We start from the raw sequence: 23,745 nt of genomic DNA on the forward strand, positions 1-23,745 counted from the left end.
GAAATTAGTCCCAATTATTTTTAATTGGTGGTCTCTCTTTACTTCCGCTACTGTTATACAAACACATATGCATACATATATGAGGTGAAAACCGTACGCCCCAGGGTGAACAAAGCAGCCTGTGGTGTTGTTCTCTCTAGTTCACTTCATTAGATAAGCTCAAGATTTGGAGTTCAGGCTTTAATTAGCAAAAGCTCATCAGAGTCCTCACTGCCGGGCCAGGCAGGCCTGGTTAGCAGGCTGGGCCACACACAGAGCTTGATGAGCCCCAGAGTCTCGCACCCAAGAAATCTGTTCCCAAGTCAACACTGTGGTTGCTTCTCAGCACTGCCTCCAGATACTATACCTTTTCTTATTTCCTGCTAGCTATGTAATATACCTGCCATTTGACAGGGCTAAAGGGAAAATGTGTAGATGATGATGAATCACATACTTATAATACTCATAATCAAATCAGCCCAGCGCTTCCGTCTGTCCGCTTCAGTTTCTCACAACATTTTCTTGGCGTGTCGTCCATTGAATTGAAAGGATATGTTGTGTTTCAAATAACAACGTATTGATGACATAATGTCTAGCAGGCTGAAAGTGATTATACTTGTTAATGGGAAAAAGAAGAAATATTTTAAAAGTAGACCTTTTCATGGATTTTCATAGAATTTGTTTGTGGTATGTTTAAAGTTTCTACAATCATGCAACTTTCATTCAGGGTTAATCAACTGCTTTCCTGTTCATATAAACTATTTATTACTTTGATTTTCTTTTCTTGGATTTTTTTGGTCTCTATGTTCAAAACTAGTAAACCTTCTTTTCAAAGCTATTAAGTATTTAATCCTGTTTTTGGTGTTTAACTTGCCACTGCTATCTATGGATGGATGGATGGATCCACATTCAGTTGAATATTGCTGCATATTTGACTTTTTGTTATTATTGTACTTATTATACTCAAAAATCCACTACTTTTAATCACATTAGAAGACTCAAAAAGTCCTTTGGCATCACAGTTTTAAGACTTTTTTCTGAGACTGCATGAGCTATAAATGATACCTGTGATCTGATCACTCGGCAGCAAATCATTTTAGTCAGCAGTAGCTGCTGTTTGTTGGGTGGATTTCACAGAACTGGCCCAGTGTGGAGTTTACACCTCTGTTTGGTTTATGGAGTGTGTTAGCGCTCGTTGGAGAATCCCTCTGCTTCTTATTTATGACAGGAAATGCACATCATAAAAGGCTTGTAAGCACTTATCTCTCTGCTGGGAGTTAGGCTTGATGAAAAAGGAGACTATCGAGATCCCACACAGACTTGCAAATACATACGCACATGCTTGCTAAACAAAGCAAAGGAAGAAATACATACCAGAGGCGCATAGAGGCTGGCTCCTGAGGGACTCTAAATGAGCCCGCGGCCCATGGCCTCTACGCACGCGTCAGTGCAGGCGTGGGTTGCGCTTTGACCCCTGGACAGCGAGCCGGCTGAGGAGGCTGATCGAAACCTGCATGCCTCTCTGCACAAACACATCTTTGGGTCTGTGCTTGTATACATAGGGCTTCTGCTTTACAGCCTGAAGAAGAATTTAAATAAGGCCTCGGAGGATGTTTTTGTTTGAGTCTGCGGAGGTCTCTGTGCGATTTTTCTGCAGTTTCATGGTCATAGCTCAAAAAGTATTCACGAATAAGTGTAGAAGTGTGGTTCACGATGCCTGCATGTGAGTCACCAGTTTTTCACCAGACCCACTCGGTTTTACAGCATATCTGCGTTTTATCTGTTGGTGCGGAAGAACTTGTTTACATTTAGAATTCCAGTCAGCAGTGAAAGATGACCTCTCCTAATGTACCCGCTTTCCTCCCTAAACTGTCCCCTTTCCTCCCTTCCACAACCATCCTAAGTAACATTTTGAATCAGTGGAGTCTAACTTTCACCTCAATCATGTCACTGAATGTTCGAGTAACCGAATAGCCACACTGAGTACTGATAAAATAAAAGAAGGTGATCTTGATTATCGAGGTCTAGACTGAAAGACCGCAGCCTTGCACTGCTTTTGCCTCATTTGACCTCAAACAACAGGAACAGAATGACAGTGTTTGCAGCAGTGTCCCGTACAAGTAGTGGAATTATTCTCAGCAGTCCTGGAAGTGAAACGGTTTCATTCACTTTTGCTCAGTTCGGAGCTCTCCTGGGTGGAGGACTCAGCCTCGATACCAGATGGAAGCTCTCCTGGCGCTGAACTGGCCGGGTTATTTCCTGTCAGGCCTGGTGTTAATCAAGCGCTGAGCCAACAGGAACGCCCCCACCACCTCCTCCTTTTCTTTTTTACAGCCCCTCTCCTCTTACACCCCCTCATCACGCAAAGAGACTTGAAAATACACTTTTTTCTCTCTCCTCCCCCATTTTTCCCCTTTAGTTTCTGTTCTTTTGTCTTCCATGCTATGCCCCAGCTTTGTTTAGTTTATGACATGCTACAATCGGGGTGTGTTTAGTTGGTCTTCAATCATGGTCCATGTTATCAAAGTGTCCCTACTGAGAACTGCAGGTCCAGCCAATAGATAGAAGGAGATAGTAAGGAATGAGTAAAAAGGAGTCTTTCTTTACTTGCCATCTGGTGTCTGGTCATTTTCTGTTGTGTCTGTTGGTGTCTTCAGGAGTGTGATGGACACAGTCACAGATAGGCTTATCTCCTGCTCCACCTACTCAGCTGACCTCTCGACTGAGCAGACACAGGCCTTAGAAATGAGAGGGGCCTCAGTTTTAGGGAACATTTGAACTCTGTCTCTCCTTATATTCCTGCTATGTTTTCCTCAATTGCTTAATGGTCTACGTGCCTTGTCTTGTGACACATCGGCTAAGATGTGATTATTTTTCATGGAAATTATTTAACAGTACATGCGCTAAGAGCCTAGATACATGGTTCTCATGTGTGACTCACATATCCTAGTTTTGATTCAAGATAAAAACATAATCCAGTAAGAGAAAATTCAGTTAAGCTAAATATGAAAAACAAATTAAATTTGAAATTTGCTAGACACGTAATAATCCATTAATGTTTCCTTATCATTGGGATAGAACTGACTGCCCTTAAGGATCACTCAAAGCAATTTAGTTTTTCAAATCAAATCAAATCAAATCAAATCACTTTTATTGTCACATCACATGTGCAGGTACATTGGTACAGCACATGTGAGTGAAATTCTTGTGTGCGAGCTTCACAAGCAACAGAGTTGTGCAAAATACAATAATGTAAACAAGCAAAATACAAGAATGGCTACATCTGAAACTAATAAATATATGTACAATATATTCATATAGCACATCTTCCACACACTTAAGCAGGTACCTCACCTACAGCCAAATTAGAGGCATCAGTTAACTTAAATTGTATACTTTTAAACTAGGAGAAAGCTGTATTATCAGATAAGTGATTTAGTTCTCATGACCAGTTCAGACTTGTAGTTAAAAACACAAGAGCCAGCAAGTTGCTAGGAAACCAAGCAATTGGTGGCACTAACAAATTCAAGCACCATTTGAAATCGAGAGTGTTTATTTGGACACTTGCTTCATGTTCACACTTCATTTCAATACGTACTTAATGTTTTAAAACAAATCCAAAAATGTGAAGTGTTCCAGTTGTTTGCCTTTGGTAGATGAGTGTGGGACAGAGTCTGGTAAAGTAAATGGCATTGGGGGAAGATATCTTATGTGTCAGTAGAGCGTTATTCCATCATCACATCTTATGTCTGCCTCTCCATCATTGGATCTGATCTTCTCTTAGTTCAGTCTGCATCTTGGTCTCCTCTTACTGATTCTTATTCTGTTTTGCTTGCAGACATTTAAACATACACACACACTGGACTTGTGTTAACTTCTCTGTTGCCGACAGCCTTTTGGCATCTGCGCTGTGTCTGTGAGCCCAGCGCTATCACATCCGACTCTCTGTCCAGGTAAACGTCTCATTCTGACTGGCAGAGATGGAAGGAGGAATGAACTGGTTCTTTTAGCATTTTCTGTGTAGTCTCTTCACAAAGCGAGTACCGTTTTGGCAGAGAGCACTACCACCGCCATTAATCATGGTCATCCACGACATGTAGGCGTATAGACAGCGATAAGGACCTTCTACAGCCAGTATTGCTGCAGTAAGGCCAGTATAAACTCAGCGCCCCCCCAGAATAAACACATTAGAACACACACATATACACACACACCTTCTTTATAACTGTCGCACTCTTGAGTTAAAGCCAAGACAGCCCACCTACTCCTATTTTACATTATTCCTGTAATACAGCTTTTTCTCATCCCTGACCCAGAACATACAAACTACTGCTTCCACTTTGAAAGAACTCACTATTTCTGACTGTGCTTTAATTTTCCTCTCCATACAGTAGCAAAAGCAAATTCTAAGAAAATCCTCTGAAAGGGGTGTAATATTTCCAGGAAGGGATATAGAGTATGGTTTTAATTTTCTCCTTTTCCTGTTTTCTTCTCCACACCTCCTCCCTCTTTAGACTTTCTCCTTGCATTGCTGCTGGAAGCGTACACAACTTTTAGTAGCATCTCTCCAGGGTTTCACAGTTGTATGCAACCTCTCCTCTCCAATGAAACACTCATTCACTTAGCTACACGTGTTGACAAAGTGATATTAATGCAGCATGTTGGTGTATTAAACAGACTCAGAATTACGACTGAAATAAAGCACAATCGCAAAAGAATTCTTTTCAGATAGTCTTAAAATGAAAATATATGCGTGTTAAGTGTGTGAAGTACTATTAGACCAGTATTTGCCACTACTGGCCGGCTCATTTCTGCCTCAAAGCACAAATACTTCAGTTGTTATTGCAACATACAACTGCAATGAACTGCTAATTCACTGAATCTGCATTTGGATTCAGCTCTATGCCCTGGACAAGTTCTTAAAAATAACTTCTGTGAAGAGGAACCCCAGTCTGTTCACTTTGTTGCAAATGGTACGAATTATGAGAGCATGAAGATAAGAAACTTTTTTGGGTGATGCAACCAAAAACTAACTACCACTTCAGTTAATCAACAATCTTACTCATTAAAGAGTATGCAGAAACTCCCTGTGTGTGACTATGAGTGCACCTGGGATGTCTGCATTACTCAGATCAAGTGTGTAATCTGTTGGGACAAGGTGGTTAATGCTAACATGGTTCCAAGCAAGCTCAATAGACACTTGGAAACCAAACATTCCCCCTCAAAGAAACCACAAAAGAGGTCATGATCTCAACAAGAGGCAGTAAGACTGTTTTTTGGACTGTGTGAAAGTGTCTGATAAGGCAGCGGAGATCAGTGCTGCAGTGGAGCTTATTACAGAGACAAAGAAACCTCAGACGGCCACAAACGAGCTGTTTAAAGTGCCTTTGGCTTACAATACAATCAAACAAACGGATTATGTGTCAGATCACATAGAAGTGGTTTTGTGCACATATGCATATAAGTGTGCCTTGAAATTTTGGCTTTTCCTTAGGTGTGCCTTGGGCACAAAATGTTTGAGAGACTCTGTCATAGACACACTAATGTGCATTTAATAGCATTGCATTGGCAGGTCTCTTTCCCCACGTAGGCACTTGGACGCATACACAAACTCTCAGGTGGGAGCAGCCAGCCTCTGCTAGGCCTCTGCATCGCTGCAGTAGTCAAGTGCTTCAACACACACAACACCCACTTCACTCTCTCACTTGAACTTGACTATGAAGTTGTTACTCTTAGTTAATCCGTGACAGCTCTATGTTGCAGCATGGAAGTACAGATTAGCTGGGATTTTTTTGGTTTTTCTCTTTTGAGTGTTTATGCAGGACTGGTTCATATAAAACTGGTGCACTGGGTTGTTTAGGTTTTGCTGACTCACTTTTATAAGAGGTATAATGCACGTCTTCAGCAGAAGTAAGACTGTCAGCCCTCAGACGCGGGTGAAAATGCATGCACGGTATACGATTAAAAGTAAAATGAACCTTAAAATAATGGAAAATGACAGGCATATAAAAAGACTACATATTTGTGCACTTTTTTGTGAAGATGAAGCATTGCAACATTTCCTTAAAACAAGGGTGGCGTCAACATATCAAGGTCAGTAATAATAAGTGCTATGTCTGCTAGCGGTCACTGTAGCACTCGTCCACCCTATAATCCACTTTGATGTGGACCTAAAACCCAGCAGGATGTGATGTTTATGTAGGATGCCTGCCTGTATGGGTAAGTATACATGTGACTCCCTTTGGTTTGTGGGTATCGTTGTAAGTGCTCATATGATGTCGAGCTCCAGGGACTGAAAAGGGAAGCGAAGCCACGATTAGGAGGATCTGACATTTGCAAGAGAAGCTTCCTGTGATACGAGGTTTCCTCTGTGTCTGTGGGACTCACCTTCTTATCTCCCCCTCCCGTTCTCTATCTGGCGTTGACTACTCTCTTGAAATTCATTCCTTTCTTGCTCACGGTTGCGCAAACATGTTTCCTGTTAAAGCCTCATATTTTATTTATAAATGAAGTTCAATTTGCATCATTTACAATTTTTTTTTTTTTTATAAAAACCCATTTTTTTCACTTAATCTTAGTTGTATTTAAATTTGTTTCAGCCAGCCAGTGATAATGAGTGCAAAGAAATATAGTATGTGTAACTCACAACATTGAGAAATGCTGTTTTTAAAAAAGCAGCACTAACAACAACCTCGAATACATAAATATGAATAAAAAAGAAGATGGGGAGGATGATAGGGAGGAAGTTGGACAGTATACAAGTTGCATGTTTTCCCATAAAAACAGAAAAAACTGTAATTGATTCAAATTTGGCCCAGTATTCTTTAGGGTCAAATGCACCTCTTCACCATTTCAAGTGCTCCTGCTAAGTTTGGATCGCCTTACAAAAGTCTCATTCTGATCATTTGCAGAATCTCATTTGAGATTTCCCCAAACTTGCTCACAAAGCAAACATTAACTTCTGTGTGAAGCTGACCCAACTTTCATGTCAAGGATCGTCACTTGTTCCAGACATGACTCAGAAACAGAACAGCACTTTTCAGTGGTTGGGCCAGCAGTGGAGGCACAAAAGGTGAGGAACCGGACAAGGAGCATACAGAGGATAGTCACCCCAAACGACCTGGGCTGTGGTGAATGTGGTGTTTATGGCCACACCAGCAGATTTGCTGCTATTTACGTTTCCTGGATACCAGTTTCGGGTGTCTTCAGCATCACATAGTTGCTGCAGATTTGTAAGCTGCACATCAATGATTCAAGGCTCCTTTCCACCAAACCAAAAGATGCTCCATTGGACTGAGATCTGGTGATTGTGGGGGGCATATAAATACAGTGAACTCATTGTTATGTTCAAGAAATTAGTTTGAGATCATTTAAGCTTTGTTAACCATCAAAAGAGGGATAGACTTAGGGAGGGATAATGGGGTCGTCAACAATACTCTGTTAGACTGTGGCATTGAAACAATGATCAAGTTGTACTATGGAGCCCAAACTCTGCCAAGAAAACATCCCCACCACCAGCAGCCTAAACCGTTGAAACAAGGCAGACCTAATTCAGACCCAGTTTTGACCAAATCTTCTGAATGTTCAGATCAGGCATCATTTTCCAGTCTTCTATTTTCCAACTTTGGTCGGTCTGTGTGAATTAAAGTATCAGTTTCCTGTTTTTAGCTGACAAGAATACGACCCGATGTAATCTTCTGCTGCTGTAGCCCATCTGCTTCAAGGTTGACATGTTGTGCATGTCATGTAATGGTCTTCTGCATACCTTGGTTGCAATGAGTGATAATGTTGCCTTCCTGTCAACTTAAAGCAGTCTGGCGATTCTCCTTTGACCTCTGGCATCAACAAGGCATTTTCCCCAGCGAGTGGTTGCTTACTGGGTATTTTTTCTCTGGTAACTCTGTAACAAACGACTTAGTCTCACTTTTAGCCTTTTATAAATTCTTCGAATTATCGTGAAAAAGTGTTGGCATCACTTTACATCATCCCCACAGCTCTGCTGTCACAACAACAAAGTCTTTGTCCTGTTTCGTGCATTTAATAAACTCAGTTACAGAACAAATCGCTGTTCTCTAGGAGAAATCTTGCTGCAGAAATTAGATTCCTGTAATCCGTTAGCCCAGAAAATGACTTTCTTTTATCCATAATGTTCATGTTGCAGAAAGCTGATTAACGCTTTTCAATGCTTTAAAAGTCCCCATTACTTTGAAACTTCTTTTTTTTCCTCATTTGAACTACATGCAACATTTCCAGTGTGTTATCTGTATTTTTTACAAGGACATGTTCCTTGTTTTGGGTTTTTTTTTGGCTACCTGGCACTGAAAAGTAGAACTGAAATTGAAGTTTAAATGCCTATCATTCCAAAATCAACATGCCAGCTACCCTTGGAAATCCTCACACCCATGTAAACAGTTTTAAGTGGCAGAAACTTCCTATGAGAGAAATCTGAAAACTATGTATTTTCACAAGTTTCCCATTTTTTTGTTTTTAGGTCCCATGTTGAACTTCTGATCCCTCTGTAGCCTCCACCTTCTTCATCACCACGGGCTTACACAGAGACTAAACCTATCCCTCCTACCGTGTGCTACTGTTCCTACAGTTAGAGAAGTATCAGAAACGTCTTCATAGAATAGTTGTCTGTGGGGAGAACACAACTACTTCCTCTGTCATGCTACAGTGCTCTTGTAGAACTGAGACTTAAAGATGAAGAGTACCTCCGTCTCTTTGTTCTCTGCAGCTCTAGTTTGTGAGCAAAGCCCAGTGCAGCAACTCTTCAGTCTCCCATGTTGAGAAAAATCCTGTGAGTCACCTAGATAATCATATGACTAAGTCACACTAAAGTAAAGCAAGTGGCTGACCGGAAAAAAAATCCCTTGAAATGTTAGTCTGAATGCGCACTGCAGTATTGTCTGTTTTGGCTTTGCAGTGGAAATTTTCAGAGAGAAGAAAAAAAAAAATCCAGATTAATCAATCAGTCTGTGTGCGCGCGTGTGATGTGTGCTACTCCTCCACATGTGGCTTCAATCTCTGCTCTCTATTCCGTCCCACCCCTCCTTTACCCTTTACAGAAACTTGTGACCACCGAAGACGTCTTTGTGGTTCAAAACAAGTCATTTCATATTGAAATTTACATCAGATTTGTCCTCACTTTTTTTTTCTTTCATTATGACTCGGAATACGTCACAGCAAAAAAATCCAGTTTTGCGCAGCGGTAGTCCATACAAACAGGTATAGTACGACCGTTGTGGTGTGTTGACTGATGAGCCAGTAAACAGACCCTGCGTCTCAGATATCAGTGAGTTTATTGCTCTGCGTTTAGATCGGTCAGTTCCGAGTTGTTTATTTGGCTTCCAGGTATGAAGCCAGTGAAACCCGCAACTCTCTCTCACAATCGTATGTGTATCCCCTCAGTCTGACCATGCAGTAATGGCTTTGTAGAATCAATAAACAGTCATGCAAGAACTTGTTCGCACAAATACACAAGTCTGTCTCCAGCGCATATAGAAACTAATCTCTCTTTTCTGCTTTCCCACAGACAAAAACGCATTTTCTCCCTTCTTTGACCCTACTGCTCACTTTTTCCAGCACTCGTTTTAACATACACACATATCCATACTTTGTCCCTAGGCACACTTGGCTTTTAAAGGTCACACAGATCTGCTGTCCGACCCTCCATCCCCTCATCTGCAGTATGTAATTCAGACCAGCAGCACCCAGTGACCACCATGGGGTAGAGGCTACACAACCACCTGACCAAACTGTCACCCACTCATCAAACAAGCACACAAACATACACAGCCGCCACCACAAGCCTTCGTTCCCCCCGCCTCCTTCCTGCTCAATCCCTGCAGCCATTATCAAAGGATCTGAACAACGTCAGCGTTATCTATCGGCTGTCTCCCATGGGAGCAGCCGAGCACATTGCACACTTATCATGCAGCACTCACTCTCGGTCTCTTTCTTCCAGCACACTCTAACATGCTTGCATGCACACACGCACACACAAACGCACGCTACAGAGTGAAGATCAAAGGTTAAACATCACTTTTCATCAGCTGCGCCACCCTCTCCTCTATCTGTCCTCCTCCTGTCTAATGGTTGTGTGTTTGTGTGTGAAGCTATGTGTACATGAGTACGAGCAGACGTTTGTCTGTGGTTGTGGGAGCATTTCTGTCCTCACCAGGCGACGTTTTGGAGAGGCTTTTTTTTCCTTGCACACAGTAAATAAACAGTCCTGTCCTCCTCCATTGTTTTCCTCTATCTTTCTCCATCTCCTGGATGTTTTTTTCCCCCCTATGAAACTACAGTTTTGTTTGCATTAAGCGATTAATGGGAGACTTAGTGTTTCTTTTGTAGTTGTAAAATTGGCTATTAATTTGACGTATGCTCCAATAAAGTCTGTAACAGAGCCTTTCTATAATTTGATAAGTATGTGAGATTTTAAAGTGCATGCCTAGGAGTTTGCAAGTGAACTGAAAATCCTGCTCTCGACTCTTTCAGGGTTAAAAATAAAAAAGTGAGAGAGAGAGCGGGGTACTTCACCACTTAACCCCCCCGTGTGAACCCCAGTCCTGGCTAAAGCAGGAAGCGTGCACTTATTCTCGAGGTGTACGTTTACAGAACCTCTTTCTCTGCACCCTCAAATTTTTGTGGGTCAGGGGTTCAATACGGCTGCAGAGTACTGTAACGTTCAAGACATGAGGTCTTCAAGTTTTATTCAAGTCTTTTCTCTTTTTTGGAAAACAACACGTCTTAACACTATTCACAGTAAACCTTGAGAACTCCTCCTCCATCCAAAATAAGTGCTCGAGTATGAGTTTGGCAAGTGGATATTTTTGTGTTGTTTTTTTTCTAAGCTTTTCTTGTGGCAATAATTTTGAACTTCATAATTATCTCTGGTATTTAGAAATATTCTTGTGAGAGTGTGTTTCAACATCAACACTTAAGGCAGCGTGTGTGTGTAAAGTAAATAGAAATAAATTATGCAGTGTCTGGGAACACGTTCAGACTGTGAAACCTGGTATGTTAACGGTTTCCTCCTAGCGCTGTATGAATTTGTCCAAAGTGGTTTGCAATTATTATTAAAACCAATTTCTTTCTTATTTTTGTAATTACAGTTCTTTATTTAGCTGAAGAAAGTAGACCTGTGTGTGTCTGTGCAATCTTTAAGACTTCATATGTAAATCACATTGCGTTCTAGCCGTTATCACTGTTGTTTCTTGTTGCATCTGGCTGACTTTCATTGCGAAGTCAAGCAGCCTTGCTCCATAGTTCATTAATGATAACCCCATCAGTGAGGTTGGCCACAAGCCGTCCCTTTCCTCCAGCTCTTCATTAGCACGGTGTTGTGGGTTTGAGCTTCAGAGCAGCCAGGCTGCACTCTGGGCAATCCAGGCTGCCATGCATATTATCACATTATTATGCTTCCTAGTGTGTGGGATTGAACATTTGCCGTAAGGCTTCTAAGCACTTTTACCCGCTGATCCGCCACACACTTGTAGAGTTTTTGATGTCATTGCGACCTACATGTAAATGTAGATTATTTTTAAATCAGCAGCATGCATATCTTTGACTCTGCTGTTTTATGTAAAGTATAATCCTCGTGGTGGATTTCTGCTGTTCATCAAAAAAATAGGTAGTAGCAGACGTAATCAAATAAATACGTTCTTTAGCAAATAAATGGTAAATGGCCTGTATTTGTATAGCGCTTTACTAGTCCCTAAGGACCCCAAAGCGCTTTACACATCCAGTCATCCACCCATTCACACACTGGTGATGGCAAGCTACATTGTAGCCACAGCCACCCAGGGGCGCACTGACAGAGGCGAGGCTGCGGACACTGGCGCCACCGGGTCCTCTGACCACCACCAGTAGGCAACGGGTGAAGTGTTTTGCCCAAGGACACAACGACCAAGATTGTCGGAGCCGATTACAAGGCGAACTCCCAACTCTTGAGCCACGATCGCCCCAGACTCCTCAGGGTTAAATTTATACTTAACATGGTTTCATAAGCTTTTAACATCTAGTGAGCTAATAGATTATTTCTTTTAGGATTTTCGACTCCACATTAATAGGCCCTTATGAGCTGTGCTTATATAACTGCCTCCAGTGCCACGACAAAGTTAGACAAAAGTTATATATAGAAGTTAATAATTGTGTTTTCCCTCATTTGCTGCTCCTGGAGGCTGCTACATGTCCTACTCTCCTGTGGATGGCTGCTAATTTTCTCTGCTAGAACTGATGCAGTGTACTTTTCTGTACCATAACAACAGCTCCTCTGGCTCAACCATATGTCGAATTTTTAGATTTTTACAGAAAGGATTTAATGACGTCTCCTGATAATTCGTGTGTTAAACAGAACTGGGTTGGATTGGGGGTTTATTTGGCCATTTCCAAATGCAGAGGCACTTGGCACACTCATTTTGGAAAATTTGCTTTCTACAACTGACATCTTAGTTTAGCTTAGCAAAAACACTGGAACAAACCAGTTATACTGCTTCTTTCAAGGTTTGCAAAACCCACCTACCAGTATGTTTAAGGCTTACCAACTAGCACATTATATTTCTTCAATTCATTCTTACAAAAACAAAGTGGTTTAGGTGGGATTCTGTATAAGGGCTATTTTTTGGAGGGATCAATCCAGTAACTTAAGTTTCCGCTGGCCTATTAAAAAGTGGCAGCTGTGCCAGCAGTTTCCACCTATTTTCTGTCTTGATGCAAAACTAAACTGCTACCTTGAATCAATACAAGAACTATTCCATCTAATTCTCTGTTGTAATCTAGTGCAAAATATCATTAAACATCTTTTCCACAAATTAAAATATAATATTCCTTGTCACTGCATTGCTGCTTCTTTGCATAAACTACAAATCCACAAATTAGTATGTAGACCCAAACAAGCTATTCCTTCATAAAAATATGACCCCAAATAGCTACTAGCGGTAAAAAGTAAAGTGTGAGATTAACCATCCTTATCTTTTTTTGTTTAATTTTAGCTCACTGGCACTTCAGCACTCTTCACCAGCCTCTTAGTGGGCTCTGCACTATCGAAGAGCCCATTTTCTTTACTCAGTTGTTCTCATGGAGGTCTTATTGCAGAGGTTGTTTTATTTTTACCTAAATACTAGGTTTGGATCTCTATGGCAGCCTGGAATTGGTTTGATTTTCTAGGAATTCATTTACCTTATCTTATTTTCAAAGAGCTGGGTACTGCTGTTTCACCTCAGTGTCTCTCTGAAATACCAAACTGTCCATGTTGATGATAGTGTATTACTACTATGTATGCTATTTGAAAGCAGATCAAACCTCTATTTTAACCATCATTACCATGTTACAGGTCACAATTTCTGTGTGAGGTCCTTCACATCCTAGATGTGGTTTGAGAAATGTACTGTAGCCAACCTGCCTGTCACGCCCAACTACTGGAGCTCCTTAAACTGTCCCTTAAGGCTGTGATTTAAAAGAAAAGTCAGGTGTGGGTGTAAATACAGCTTCATGCATTTTAGCGTGAGGGTCATCATACACACAGAGTAAACAACTAATTTAAATGCATGCTGTAATATGCACTGTTAAAACAGTTAAAATTTGAACTTTTGAATTGTATTTTTGGATGTTTTTCTACTCTTCCACATCATACACGTTAACTGTTCTTTACTCAGCAGGAACCACAAAAGCAAAAATTTAATTTAATGTTTTTGTGGTTCTAGTAATATGCAATGTGCTTCAAAATACAGCAAAAAAAAAAAAAAACGACCAGAAAGAGGCAGAGAGACCAGAGAAGGAGGGAAAGTGGTTCTGGTTTTTTCGCAGGTTTGAAGACACTGCGCCCACGTCTGGGCTACAACGTCCGTGTATTATCTGAGAAGTTTGAGTCACAGAAAAAGAAGAAATGACGTCGAGCTCCCCCAGGAGAACGAGAGAAAACAGTTCATTCGTGGCAGCAGTGAGAGTTGGAACGTGTGTGTCTGTCTGTGTGGCTGTGTGTGTTGGAGTTCAGGGTTCAGTGGTGTAATAGTGCACCCTTTTGACCATATTGAGAGCTGCAGCGTTACAAGATTGTGAGAAACTGAAAAGATTAAAAACAAAGTATTGCTCTAAGATCCCGCATGGTTTATGCAAAAATTCTTTAGAGTATCTTCAGCTCTGCAGCATTTCCCAGAGTAAAATGGGCCTGGAGACATAACCTTTTTATTGAAAAAGGGAGGCCTGTCACAAAGGCCAGATATTCTTGCCAAGTGAAATATGTTTGCGCTTACACAATGTTTGCTTAAGAGCTGTTTTTTTTTTAGCCTTGGATTTCTTGGTTCAATATGTAGTAATGCAATAAAAACGTCAGACACAGCCAGAAGACAATAAGCTCTTCGGTGCAGCTTTCACTGGAGAGTCGTATCTGCCACGTTCACACGTTCAGTGCCCCGACAGCCAGGACATTAGGACTGCATTCCTCAGTCTGCCTTTGAAGTTTGTGGTATTTACTTTTCATCTAATTAAAAAGATTTAAATTGTGCACAACTTCACTGCAGCATATATAATATATAATAGTTCTATACTACAACTGAGATAAAATCCATCAACTTCAAAATGCCCTTACGCTTTTGTGTGTTGCTCTCCAGTGTGTATGTGCGTCTTAATGTGTCCAACAGCGCACATGTGTTTATGCGTTCTTGTCCACCAGTGCAGCTTGTAACTCTAGCCCAGCATGTTGCACAGAGGAACACCACAGATGTTCAGATGTTTCTCCTTGGAAAACAAACAGAGAGGCCATTTTCTCCCTGGACAGAGTGACTGTCAAAATAAGAGCCTCCCCCCCCTTGGATCTCCCCTGAAACAGAGACTCTTATTCATAGGTTCCTTACTCGCTCTGACCTGCTTTTGCATGTGTTAGTTTTAGGTAAGAGTTTCTTCTACATTTGAATTTTATAAATATTTGTTTGCACATGCTTCTGGACTGCACATTTTTCTTGTGGCACACAGGGGAGAAGCTTTGAAGGTGAAGATGGTTCAGACTGAGAGAGATTTAAAGTCCAGGGAGGGGGATTAGAGAAGTCATGGTGGGAGAGCAGGGAGCCCTCTCCTCCTTCTGCCTTCCTCTTTCTGCTCCACATTTGATTGATGTCTCGCGCTCTACAGTGTATGGCAAGGCTCCACCGGGGCCTTACAGGGCCCCAGGTGAGGACCTTGGGGAGACCGAAATGGAAGGGGAAAAAAATAGAAAAAACATGAGACGGTGGGCTAGCTGTTTTCTTTTTTTGCATGTCATAGGCCAGCCATTTGTCTTTCAGCTTTATAAAGATGATATCATTGTTTGTTTTTTTTTGTTTTACCTGACACATGCATCAGTCTCACACTGATGATGATGATGATGAGACACAAAATGAGAGCATATACTTTTACTGAAAAGACCCGCGTTTTGTGCCAGTAGTAGAAGATTGGTGTGATAAAGTCAGAGCAGAGGGGAAAGAAGAAAACAAGCTGTGTGAGCTGTGAAATTGAAGAGGATCAAAGTGTCAGCGAGTCGTAAATAAATCCTGGTCCCTCCCTGTGGGTAGATGGACAGGCTGTTGCATTGCACTGATTCCGTGAGCATCAGGAAACACACTCGAATCTTTATAACTGCATGTGCAAACTCTTAACACTGTCAGTACTTTAAGAGACGGTAACGCTGCTGAGGTTGCTCATCAAGACTGAGGAGGTGGTCCATTAAACCCTTATTGGCCGGCACGCTTTCCCAGAACTCTGTGTTTGTGTTTGATGCAATGCTGGAGACTCGCAGTGCTATGAGCTTGTTTCCTCTGAGCCACATGTGCTCTGCGGTGCTGAGCAGACTCAGAGCACAGCAGTAATGAGAAGTCCAGGTGCAGATTTTACCCTTGGGGAGGAAGTCCTTGTTTACTCATATTTAACCTTGTTTCTGACCCACCCACCCCCTTGTTTTTAAGGCATTCTGACCCCACGGACGTTCTGCTATGGTAGCCAAACTGCTCCGCAACATGTTAATGATACTCAACCGGTGGACTTTGATATTATATACTCAGATATGTGAAAACAAAATTTGACTTGTTACAAACCAAAACCACAGCTACATTCCAGTCACAGGCGAACACTGAAACACAAAGTGATGACATCAGCGCAGGTGTCTCAGCAGCACTTTTTTTTAAAGATTGCATAACATCTCTATAAATCAGAGGTTAACACGGATTTAAATCCCGCTAGTGTAGATACAGTGTTCTACACTGTTGTGCACTTTTATCTCTAAATATCATCATGTACTGGCTACAATAAAATGTTCACGACTGTTCAAAGTTAAAATCATGCCGCTTTTATAGACCTGACTTTATTTGCTTTATTCCCTTAAGTATAACCTGACAACACCAGTAAACTTTGTTATTATTAACAGAACTTCATCTCAAACTTGTGACAGTTGAAATAAAATTTGTAGTAAAAAGAAAACAGCACTACCTGCCTCCCAGACAAGTTTTTCTAATTAATCTTTGTCTAATGATAATGTATAAAATGTGAAAATAACATTTTTAGTAGATGGTAGTAGATGTTTTCTTATTACCCGACTCTGTACCTCCTCCTATTTTAATGGAGCGTTGCAGTGAATTTGGCAATAAGGTCAAGGCTAGAATTGTTCTTGACTGCAAAAAAACATTAACAGGGAGGAGATATTCTACCAGATATTTTCTCTAACATGTTTTTAGGAGACCAAAAACATTATTAAAAAAATAGTGAATATCAGACAAACATTCAAGTCAGGCCAGTTGGTCAAAGATTTTATGCCAAATTAATGTTAATATTGCCCCCTAACTGCAGGATGTGTAAATGAGCAAATGTTTGCTGAGTAAAAAAAAAGAATTGAGGTTTATGAAAACTTAGTTGCGCTTCATTAGAAGATTTTCCACAATGTTAATTAAGCAGAACTTGTTTTCCAAAACATCTTTACCCTTATTTTAGAGTGTGCCCGTATGATTAATGGCCATGACATCTAAACTACAGTTTCATGACTTGCACTCATTTAAGAGCTGCACATCAGACAGCGGTTATGTTTGTTTTGACTAAAAACAGGCTTTCTGTTCATGGAAAAAGATGTTTACAACCCTCATAGGAATACCCTTTGACTTTATAAATGTTTTGCCTATTGCAAATTAAGTGTCATAAAGTTTTATACTGTTTAGACTGCTGAAGGAACTGCAGCCTTATAGACACAATGCATTCAGCTTTTTTTTTCTTTTGGCTCCAAAACAAGATGCATGTAATTTATTCTCTGCATTGCTGCTGTCGTCCTCTAGGGGACAGACTAAACCAACTTTTGCTCACAGCACGCCTTAGTTTAGGTTGGGCCTCACTGCCCTCACCGCTGCCTGTGGAAGAAGGAGCTGTTGTGTCATGGTGTGTCTGTGTTTCTTGTTTTCTTAAACAAGATATGTAATCTCACTGCCCATCCTACAGTCAAAGTCTTTGTCAGCAATTTGGAGGATTAGAAAAGGAAACACTGTGAGCACTTTTACTGTGGAATGGCCTTATGTCTGCAGCCGCTGATGATCGGCCTCTAGAATGATCTGGAATTGAGGAGTGATGAAAACTGCACCTTACCATCTGCTGACGTGTGCACGGTGCTTATCCAAGTACGTGCACACAACCACAACATATTTTAATACAATTTAAAAAAAAAAAAACCTCTCTGTCCAGGTTTGGCACATGCACACACTCAGTCATCACAGTGCTAATGACATTCTTTCACACACATGCAGCTATGATTGCACAGCAGGTTCAGTTGGGTTCAGTATGTGACCTACAAGAGGGGATTGCACTGTGACTTTGTGACTGTGATGTTACAGATTCCAAATGTGCACATTTTACAGTCAAAACTAGATTTAGGATTGTCAAATAAATATTTTATAATTAGGATTTTTTTTTTTTAATGAGGTGTTGAGTGTTTTGTTTTTTTCTGTATTACATAACGCTTTAATGGCCAGCCAGCTGCATGATGATGTATCTTTGGCTCCTGTAATCAAATCCCTCGTGCTCACTGTTAATTAAAGTTCAGTTGTTTCAAATGGCAAGAGAAGCCATTCTCATGCACACATGCATGCTTGCATATGCACAGGTACCCCACATACTTACACGCTTTAGTGCACACAAATGCACAAATGAAAGAGACCCTGAGCCTTTATGAGATATACTGTGCCTATTCATTGCAAGGAGCCTTTTAAGCATTTCTAAAGGGCTTCTTATGTCAACTTCCCACTTACCCGCAGACACTCAGATCCTGCAAACTGTCCAGATAAGCAAGCACCTATTGACACACTTTATGAACTCAGACACCCAAATTGAGAGTGAATACAGTTTTCATAGCATTCCGTAAGTAACTTTGCTCCCAGCGTGTTTGCAAGTGCCTGCTACTTAACTACACAGCATTGTATCCGTTACGATTTGATGTACATTACTGGTTGCATTTTACAAGTATGGTGCATGTTCCATGTATAGTTGTAAAAATTTTAGTTAAAACCAGTGGAGATATAGTAGCAAAAAGTTTACATTCCTGAAATTTTCTAAAATTATGCAAAAATATGGAGGTAAAGTTTATGAAACTTAATATTAATAGGATAAATTCAGAAAGAATATGATATGAGTTTTTAAAGGTATTCTATTCCATCTTGCATAACTAAAAATAAACTCTCATAATTCAGATTTCGGACATGTTTTATCCTATTTTTTTTAACGCCAGTGCTCTCCTAGCATCATTGTCACACACAGGAAGCTGATTCCATGAAGGCAAAGCTAATGGCACATTGAAAATTAGATTAAATTAAAACGTATACAGTGGAACCACGACGACCCATCGCACGTTTTGACTGAGGCGATGCTGAACGATAGGCTATAGGCTAATTGCTAACTAGAACAACAATACGTCGTTCAAGTGGAACAGCGAAGCGCAAGTACAGAAGCCAAGGGGTTGTCACATGATTCGGAAGGCATTGTGGGCATTGCAGGCTCAGCCAGTCAGAGCCAGCGGATTTCATTACTCGGGCATTTTGCCGTAACACGGGCAAAAATATTGCCGTTCAGTGCCTTCGTATCTTGAATTTTTTGTGAAACGGGGTATTCGTAAGTCTGGGTTCCACTGTACCAGGTAATTAGACGAGACTTATCTCTGGCTCTCTTCTACAGCATGTCTTTAGCCTGAGCCTGGTTCTGTCGTAGCTTTCTTCCTGTTAAAAGGGAGTTTTTTCTTCCCACTGTCACCAAAGTGCTTGCTCATAGGGGGTCATATGATTGTTGGGTTTTTTCTCAGTGTGTATTATTGTAGGGTCTACCTTACAATATAAAGCGCCTGAAGGCGACTGTTGTTGTGATTTGGCACTATACAAATAAAATTGAATTGAATTAAACTGGTATGATCACTCCAGTCTGATTGCGATTGATTTATTGATTTGGATTTAATTACAGAACTTGTTCTTTACATTTTGCTGCACTTTATAAAATAAAGATGTGGAGCTCAGGGCTTTTACATTTTCCTGCTGTAACATCTAGCAGATTTGACTTGCCCTGTTTGGACTGGATTACGGTGAACAATGATAAATGTAGTTTTGACACAAATGACTGCATAATACATATTCGATCCGATTACAAAACGCATGAAATATTCAACAACTACTCAGCAGACTTGTGTGCATGTAATAATTCTTTCCAAGAAGAATATTTTGCATGTGCTTAAGTCTCGCTCAGATGCAGTTATGTAACTACTGAGAAATTCATGAGACAGGAGAGCTAACATGCTGCATATGCATTCAGTCAGGCAGCCGCAGTTAAGCTGATGCGGATATCGGGGAGTTTGTTCAACATCTTCAACATAACACTTTATACAACACACACTGCTTTCCCCTGCTCCCCCTCGTCCCTCTATATTAAAGAGAGGACTCGGGTTGCATTGCGTGCAGAGTTGTAATTTTGACTTTGTCTGGAATTGGTGTAATTTCTGTGTACCTCTCCTCCAGATTTCTAAGATTTCTACCCCAAAACCGTGAAACACTGCAACCGCTGTGATTATAACACACTCTGCCATTCAAACACACTTGCAAACACACAGCACTGTAATTACAAAGGATCAAAGACAAATTTAGCATGCCTGACATCTCAGCTAATAGCTCATGACGGCACGCTAAAGCACAACTCATAAGGAGCAATATCAAAGAGAAGTTTCAACACTGTTTTTTTACAGTGAAGTTTTTATGTCTTATTTAACACTGCAGTCATGAGTCAGCTGATGTCTGGCACAATCGAAGAGTTTTAAATAAAAAAGGAAAAGAATTTGAGTACTGACTTTAATATGAAAAGAGGTAATGTGCCATTCACAAAGTATGGTAAAGCTGTAGTGTTTGTGCAGCTTTGTTCACACAGTGAAAGTGTGTGTGTGTGTTTGTGTGCCTACCCATCTGATCTGCTTTTAAAGACCTCAAGTTAGATGAGAAAATTAGGGCCTGCCATTCTCTGAATTAGCAGATTGGTATGTTACCCTATGATTTAAACTGGTGTCCTCACATTCAGCTCAGAGATAGCATTAGACACATGTACCCTTATCCTTGTTAGTCATTTATTATACTCATGCATACTGGCAGAAACTCCCTTTAGTGGTGACAGGGTGTTTTCTCCATCAGAGGGTGAGTCCTGCGTGCTCACTGTTTGATCACACCTGTTAGCAAACAGCATAACATCTGAGGGTTGCCACGCCACTGCATCCCACATTCCTGTCATCTAACATAGCCACCAAGCCGACATGAAAGTGCTCTGTGTTATTAAGGCAGATCCTTTTGCTCTCCACAGTTATGCTGTCTGCGGGCTGCTTAACCATGACAGTTTTCTCTCCATAAGTGGCAGAGTGGAGACCACACCTTCCCCAGCATGTAATTAATCACATTAGCTGCCTCGCACTATCTCTTGTAGCAGAGGTGTGTGTCCTTTTTGGAAATGACAAGAAGAGGAAATAAATATAGAAACTCAGATCCACACTAAGAGTTGTGCTTTGCAAGGTCTTATAACAGTGAGGGAGGTGGGAGTTAAAAGTGAGTGCTTGATGGCCTAAGGGTTGTGTGTGTGTGTGTGTGTGTAGTGTGTAGCATTGTTCTGTACTTCTTAAAGAGTCAGTGAAGCAGCTCAGATTAACAGGTCTTGTGTTTTTTGTCAAGTGGGCCACTCTGAGAAGGATTAAGTTCTCACAGTGGAATTCACACAAGTATATGCCCAACTTTTTCCAACTTGGGTGCTGACACAGCAATCCAGCTCTCAGCTTTAATTAGTTTATCACTGATTAAAGGTGGACGTCCTATTTTGTTTTTTTATGTCCTTTTGGATCTGCCATTTTTGCATTAAGTGATAATAAATAGTGGTCCTTTTGACTAGTTCGACACACATCATTCAGGTATTTAAAAGTGTAAAGTGAAGAAAAAGCTAAACTGTTAAGAAAAATTGGTGGATAAAGCCTCCATAACACCCCCCTATTGATTTGTGGGCTACCATTTCTCAGGCGACTCCGAAGCCCAGTGACCTTGACCAGAGATCAAGTTTTCTGAAAATCTTGTGAACGCTGTAACTCAGGAAAGATGTAACTTTTGGATTTTCAAATTCATATCATAGGTGCATTAACTAAAAATTGTGGTCTGGTTCGACTCTCAGTCTGATCTCAAGGTCAAGGCCAAAGGTGAACTTTTCAGAAGATCGCCTAGGGATTTCAAATTGGTGCATCTACTAGTAGAGTGAAGGGTAGAGCTGGCAGCCGCTGGTGTTGTTTTTAAATTTTTTTGTGTGTAAAAAAAAAAACAAAAGTTTATCAACCTATTAAATTTTAATTAATTTAAACTCAATAAATTGCAAATATTCACATGAAATTGTTTAAAAATGTTTGTCTGTGTGGGAACAACTCCCATTGAGAAACGCTGCAGTTACCCTCCCTTAATGTCCTTCCACTGGTGTTGGTCTTTAGTCAGTGGTGCTGTGGCCAAACTTTGGTTGGCCTCCAGGGGAAATAGAGAAATAGCTTTTGGAAAATTAATTCATAAATGTTTAAAATTCTTCTTAACGGTGTATGTAATTTGCTGTTTTTATCAGATTTTATGAACATGCACATGCTTGCATCATCTTCAACTTCCTCATAACTTTGATTTGCTGTTCATTTGCATAAAAGTCCATTATGATTTTCCTATATTTATTATTGTGTTAGCGCATGAAAGTACACAAATCCCTGTATATCAAAAGATCCACCTCAGTGATCAAAGATTTTATGGTTAATTTTAACCTGCAAATCTGTCTGAGGTTAACCTTGACCGAGCTGGATACAGTGTTTGTTTTTCAGTTTCCATTACGTCGTTTGGCGTCAGGAAGCATCATCATGTAAGGTAAAAGAGGCACGACAAGCATGTAGCTCAAAAAGCCCACTACTTCCGTCTCTCCTTTTTCATCCCGGCGTTCTGCAGGAAAGATTTTCTTCCTCAGCATTCCACACGGGATTACCACGTCTGATATAAACTCTTTTTAGAAAGTTGTGCTCGGCAGCATGAATCCTTCTCCCCCTCGCTTAAAAATCACGTACTCTCATTCTTTTCTCAGACCAGAATAGAATTTTTGATCACGTTTCAAAATAAGCTGTGATATTTATAAGTAGTCGGGTTGTCTACATTCCACTGATAAGTACAGAGTGATTAGTTTGATTGTGGGGTCAGCCATAGACAGTGAGCTGTTGCAGTGCAGTTTCAGTGTTTTGAGGGTTGTTGAGGAAACAGACTGTGTTTTTCTAATTTAATGTTCCCTGTGTTCTTTAGCAGAGAGTGCATTTCTTGTGAGATGAATAGTGTGGCAATGGTAATGAACACAAATGCTTCCACATTTTTTACTTCCTCTTCTTTGATGATTTTTTTTTTTTACTTGATTGTTTACGTGCACAGTGCATTCAGTCTTTGTTGGTGCAGCTGCTCTGTTATATGCTCGAGAGAATATTTTTCTTGAACCGCAGTTGTAACTGTACATTTGGAATTTTTCATAATGTGGAGAAAACACACAAAAAGGCTCCGGTAATTAATGCGCTGATCCTTGTAACAATTATTTCCTGTATAAGCAAAGCCTGATATGTCCGATATACCTGCGCTAGGCGACATCTTTCTTTGCTAGCATGAGAATTGGCACTCTCCTGTATTTTGACTCAATCCTGCATACACTGTCTTGTTGCCATAATAACTCAGTAGAGGGTAAATCATGGCTGAAAATAGTCCCCAGCAAATACACCTCCTGTTTCAGTAATGGGTGATCTAAAATATGTACATATAGACAATTACTTAGCGATAAAAAGGCGTGTTTGTACAGAATACGTGATGTATGAATGTGAAAAGTGTCTTAGTTTGTGCTTATAGGGCAAAAACTTCTTAAAGTTTATTTTTCTTTTTATGACATTATGTAATCACAGTCTCTACTAAATACAGTTGTGGTCAGAGGTTTATATACTTATCGTGGACATGAATTATCGTGGTACTTTTAATGATTTCTTTTTTATGTTCTTTTTCCAGGACTGTACTAGCTTACATCTTTAATCTGTAATTGGGTTCACAAATTTGAAATTATATAATCATTTCAAACTTGTGCACCCAATTCTTGTTTGTTTAAAGTCATTAAAGATGTACAACGTACAGTACAGCAATGATGAGTTCATGTAAATGTGTGATCTTAACTGTATAATACGCATATGTCACCACTCCCCCTCTTTATTTTGGATAGGCG

At 40.5% G+C, this 23,745-nt stretch overlaps 1 protein-coding gene and 1 long non-coding RNA gene across 2 annotated transcripts in view; one reads left to right on the forward strand and one right to left on the reverse strand.

Annotated features, from left to right (window-relative positions):
• scfd2 (sec1 family domain containing 2) overlaps positions 1 to 23,745 on the forward strand; it is a 98,716-nt gene that overhangs the window by 50,724 nt on the left and 24,247 nt on the right. The window lies entirely within an intron of this gene.
• On the reverse strand, positions 168 to 19,226 carry LOC120738895. The gene is made up of 4 exons (XR_005697071.1): positions 19,008 to 19,226; positions 18,223 to 18,228; positions 8,558 to 8,566; positions 168 to 178 (listed from the first exon to the last, which is right to left on the reverse strand). It is a non-coding gene; the product is annotated as an uncharacterized LOC120738895 (long non-coding RNA).

Source organism: Simochromis diagramma, unplaced genomic scaffold, assembly GCF_900408965.1.
Source record: "Simochromis diagramma unplaced genomic scaffold, fSimDia1.1 OVJJ01000026.1, whole genome shotgun sequence".
Classification (NCBI taxonomy): Eukaryota; Metazoa; Chordata; class Actinopteri; order Cichliformes; family Cichlidae; genus Simochromis; species Simochromis diagramma.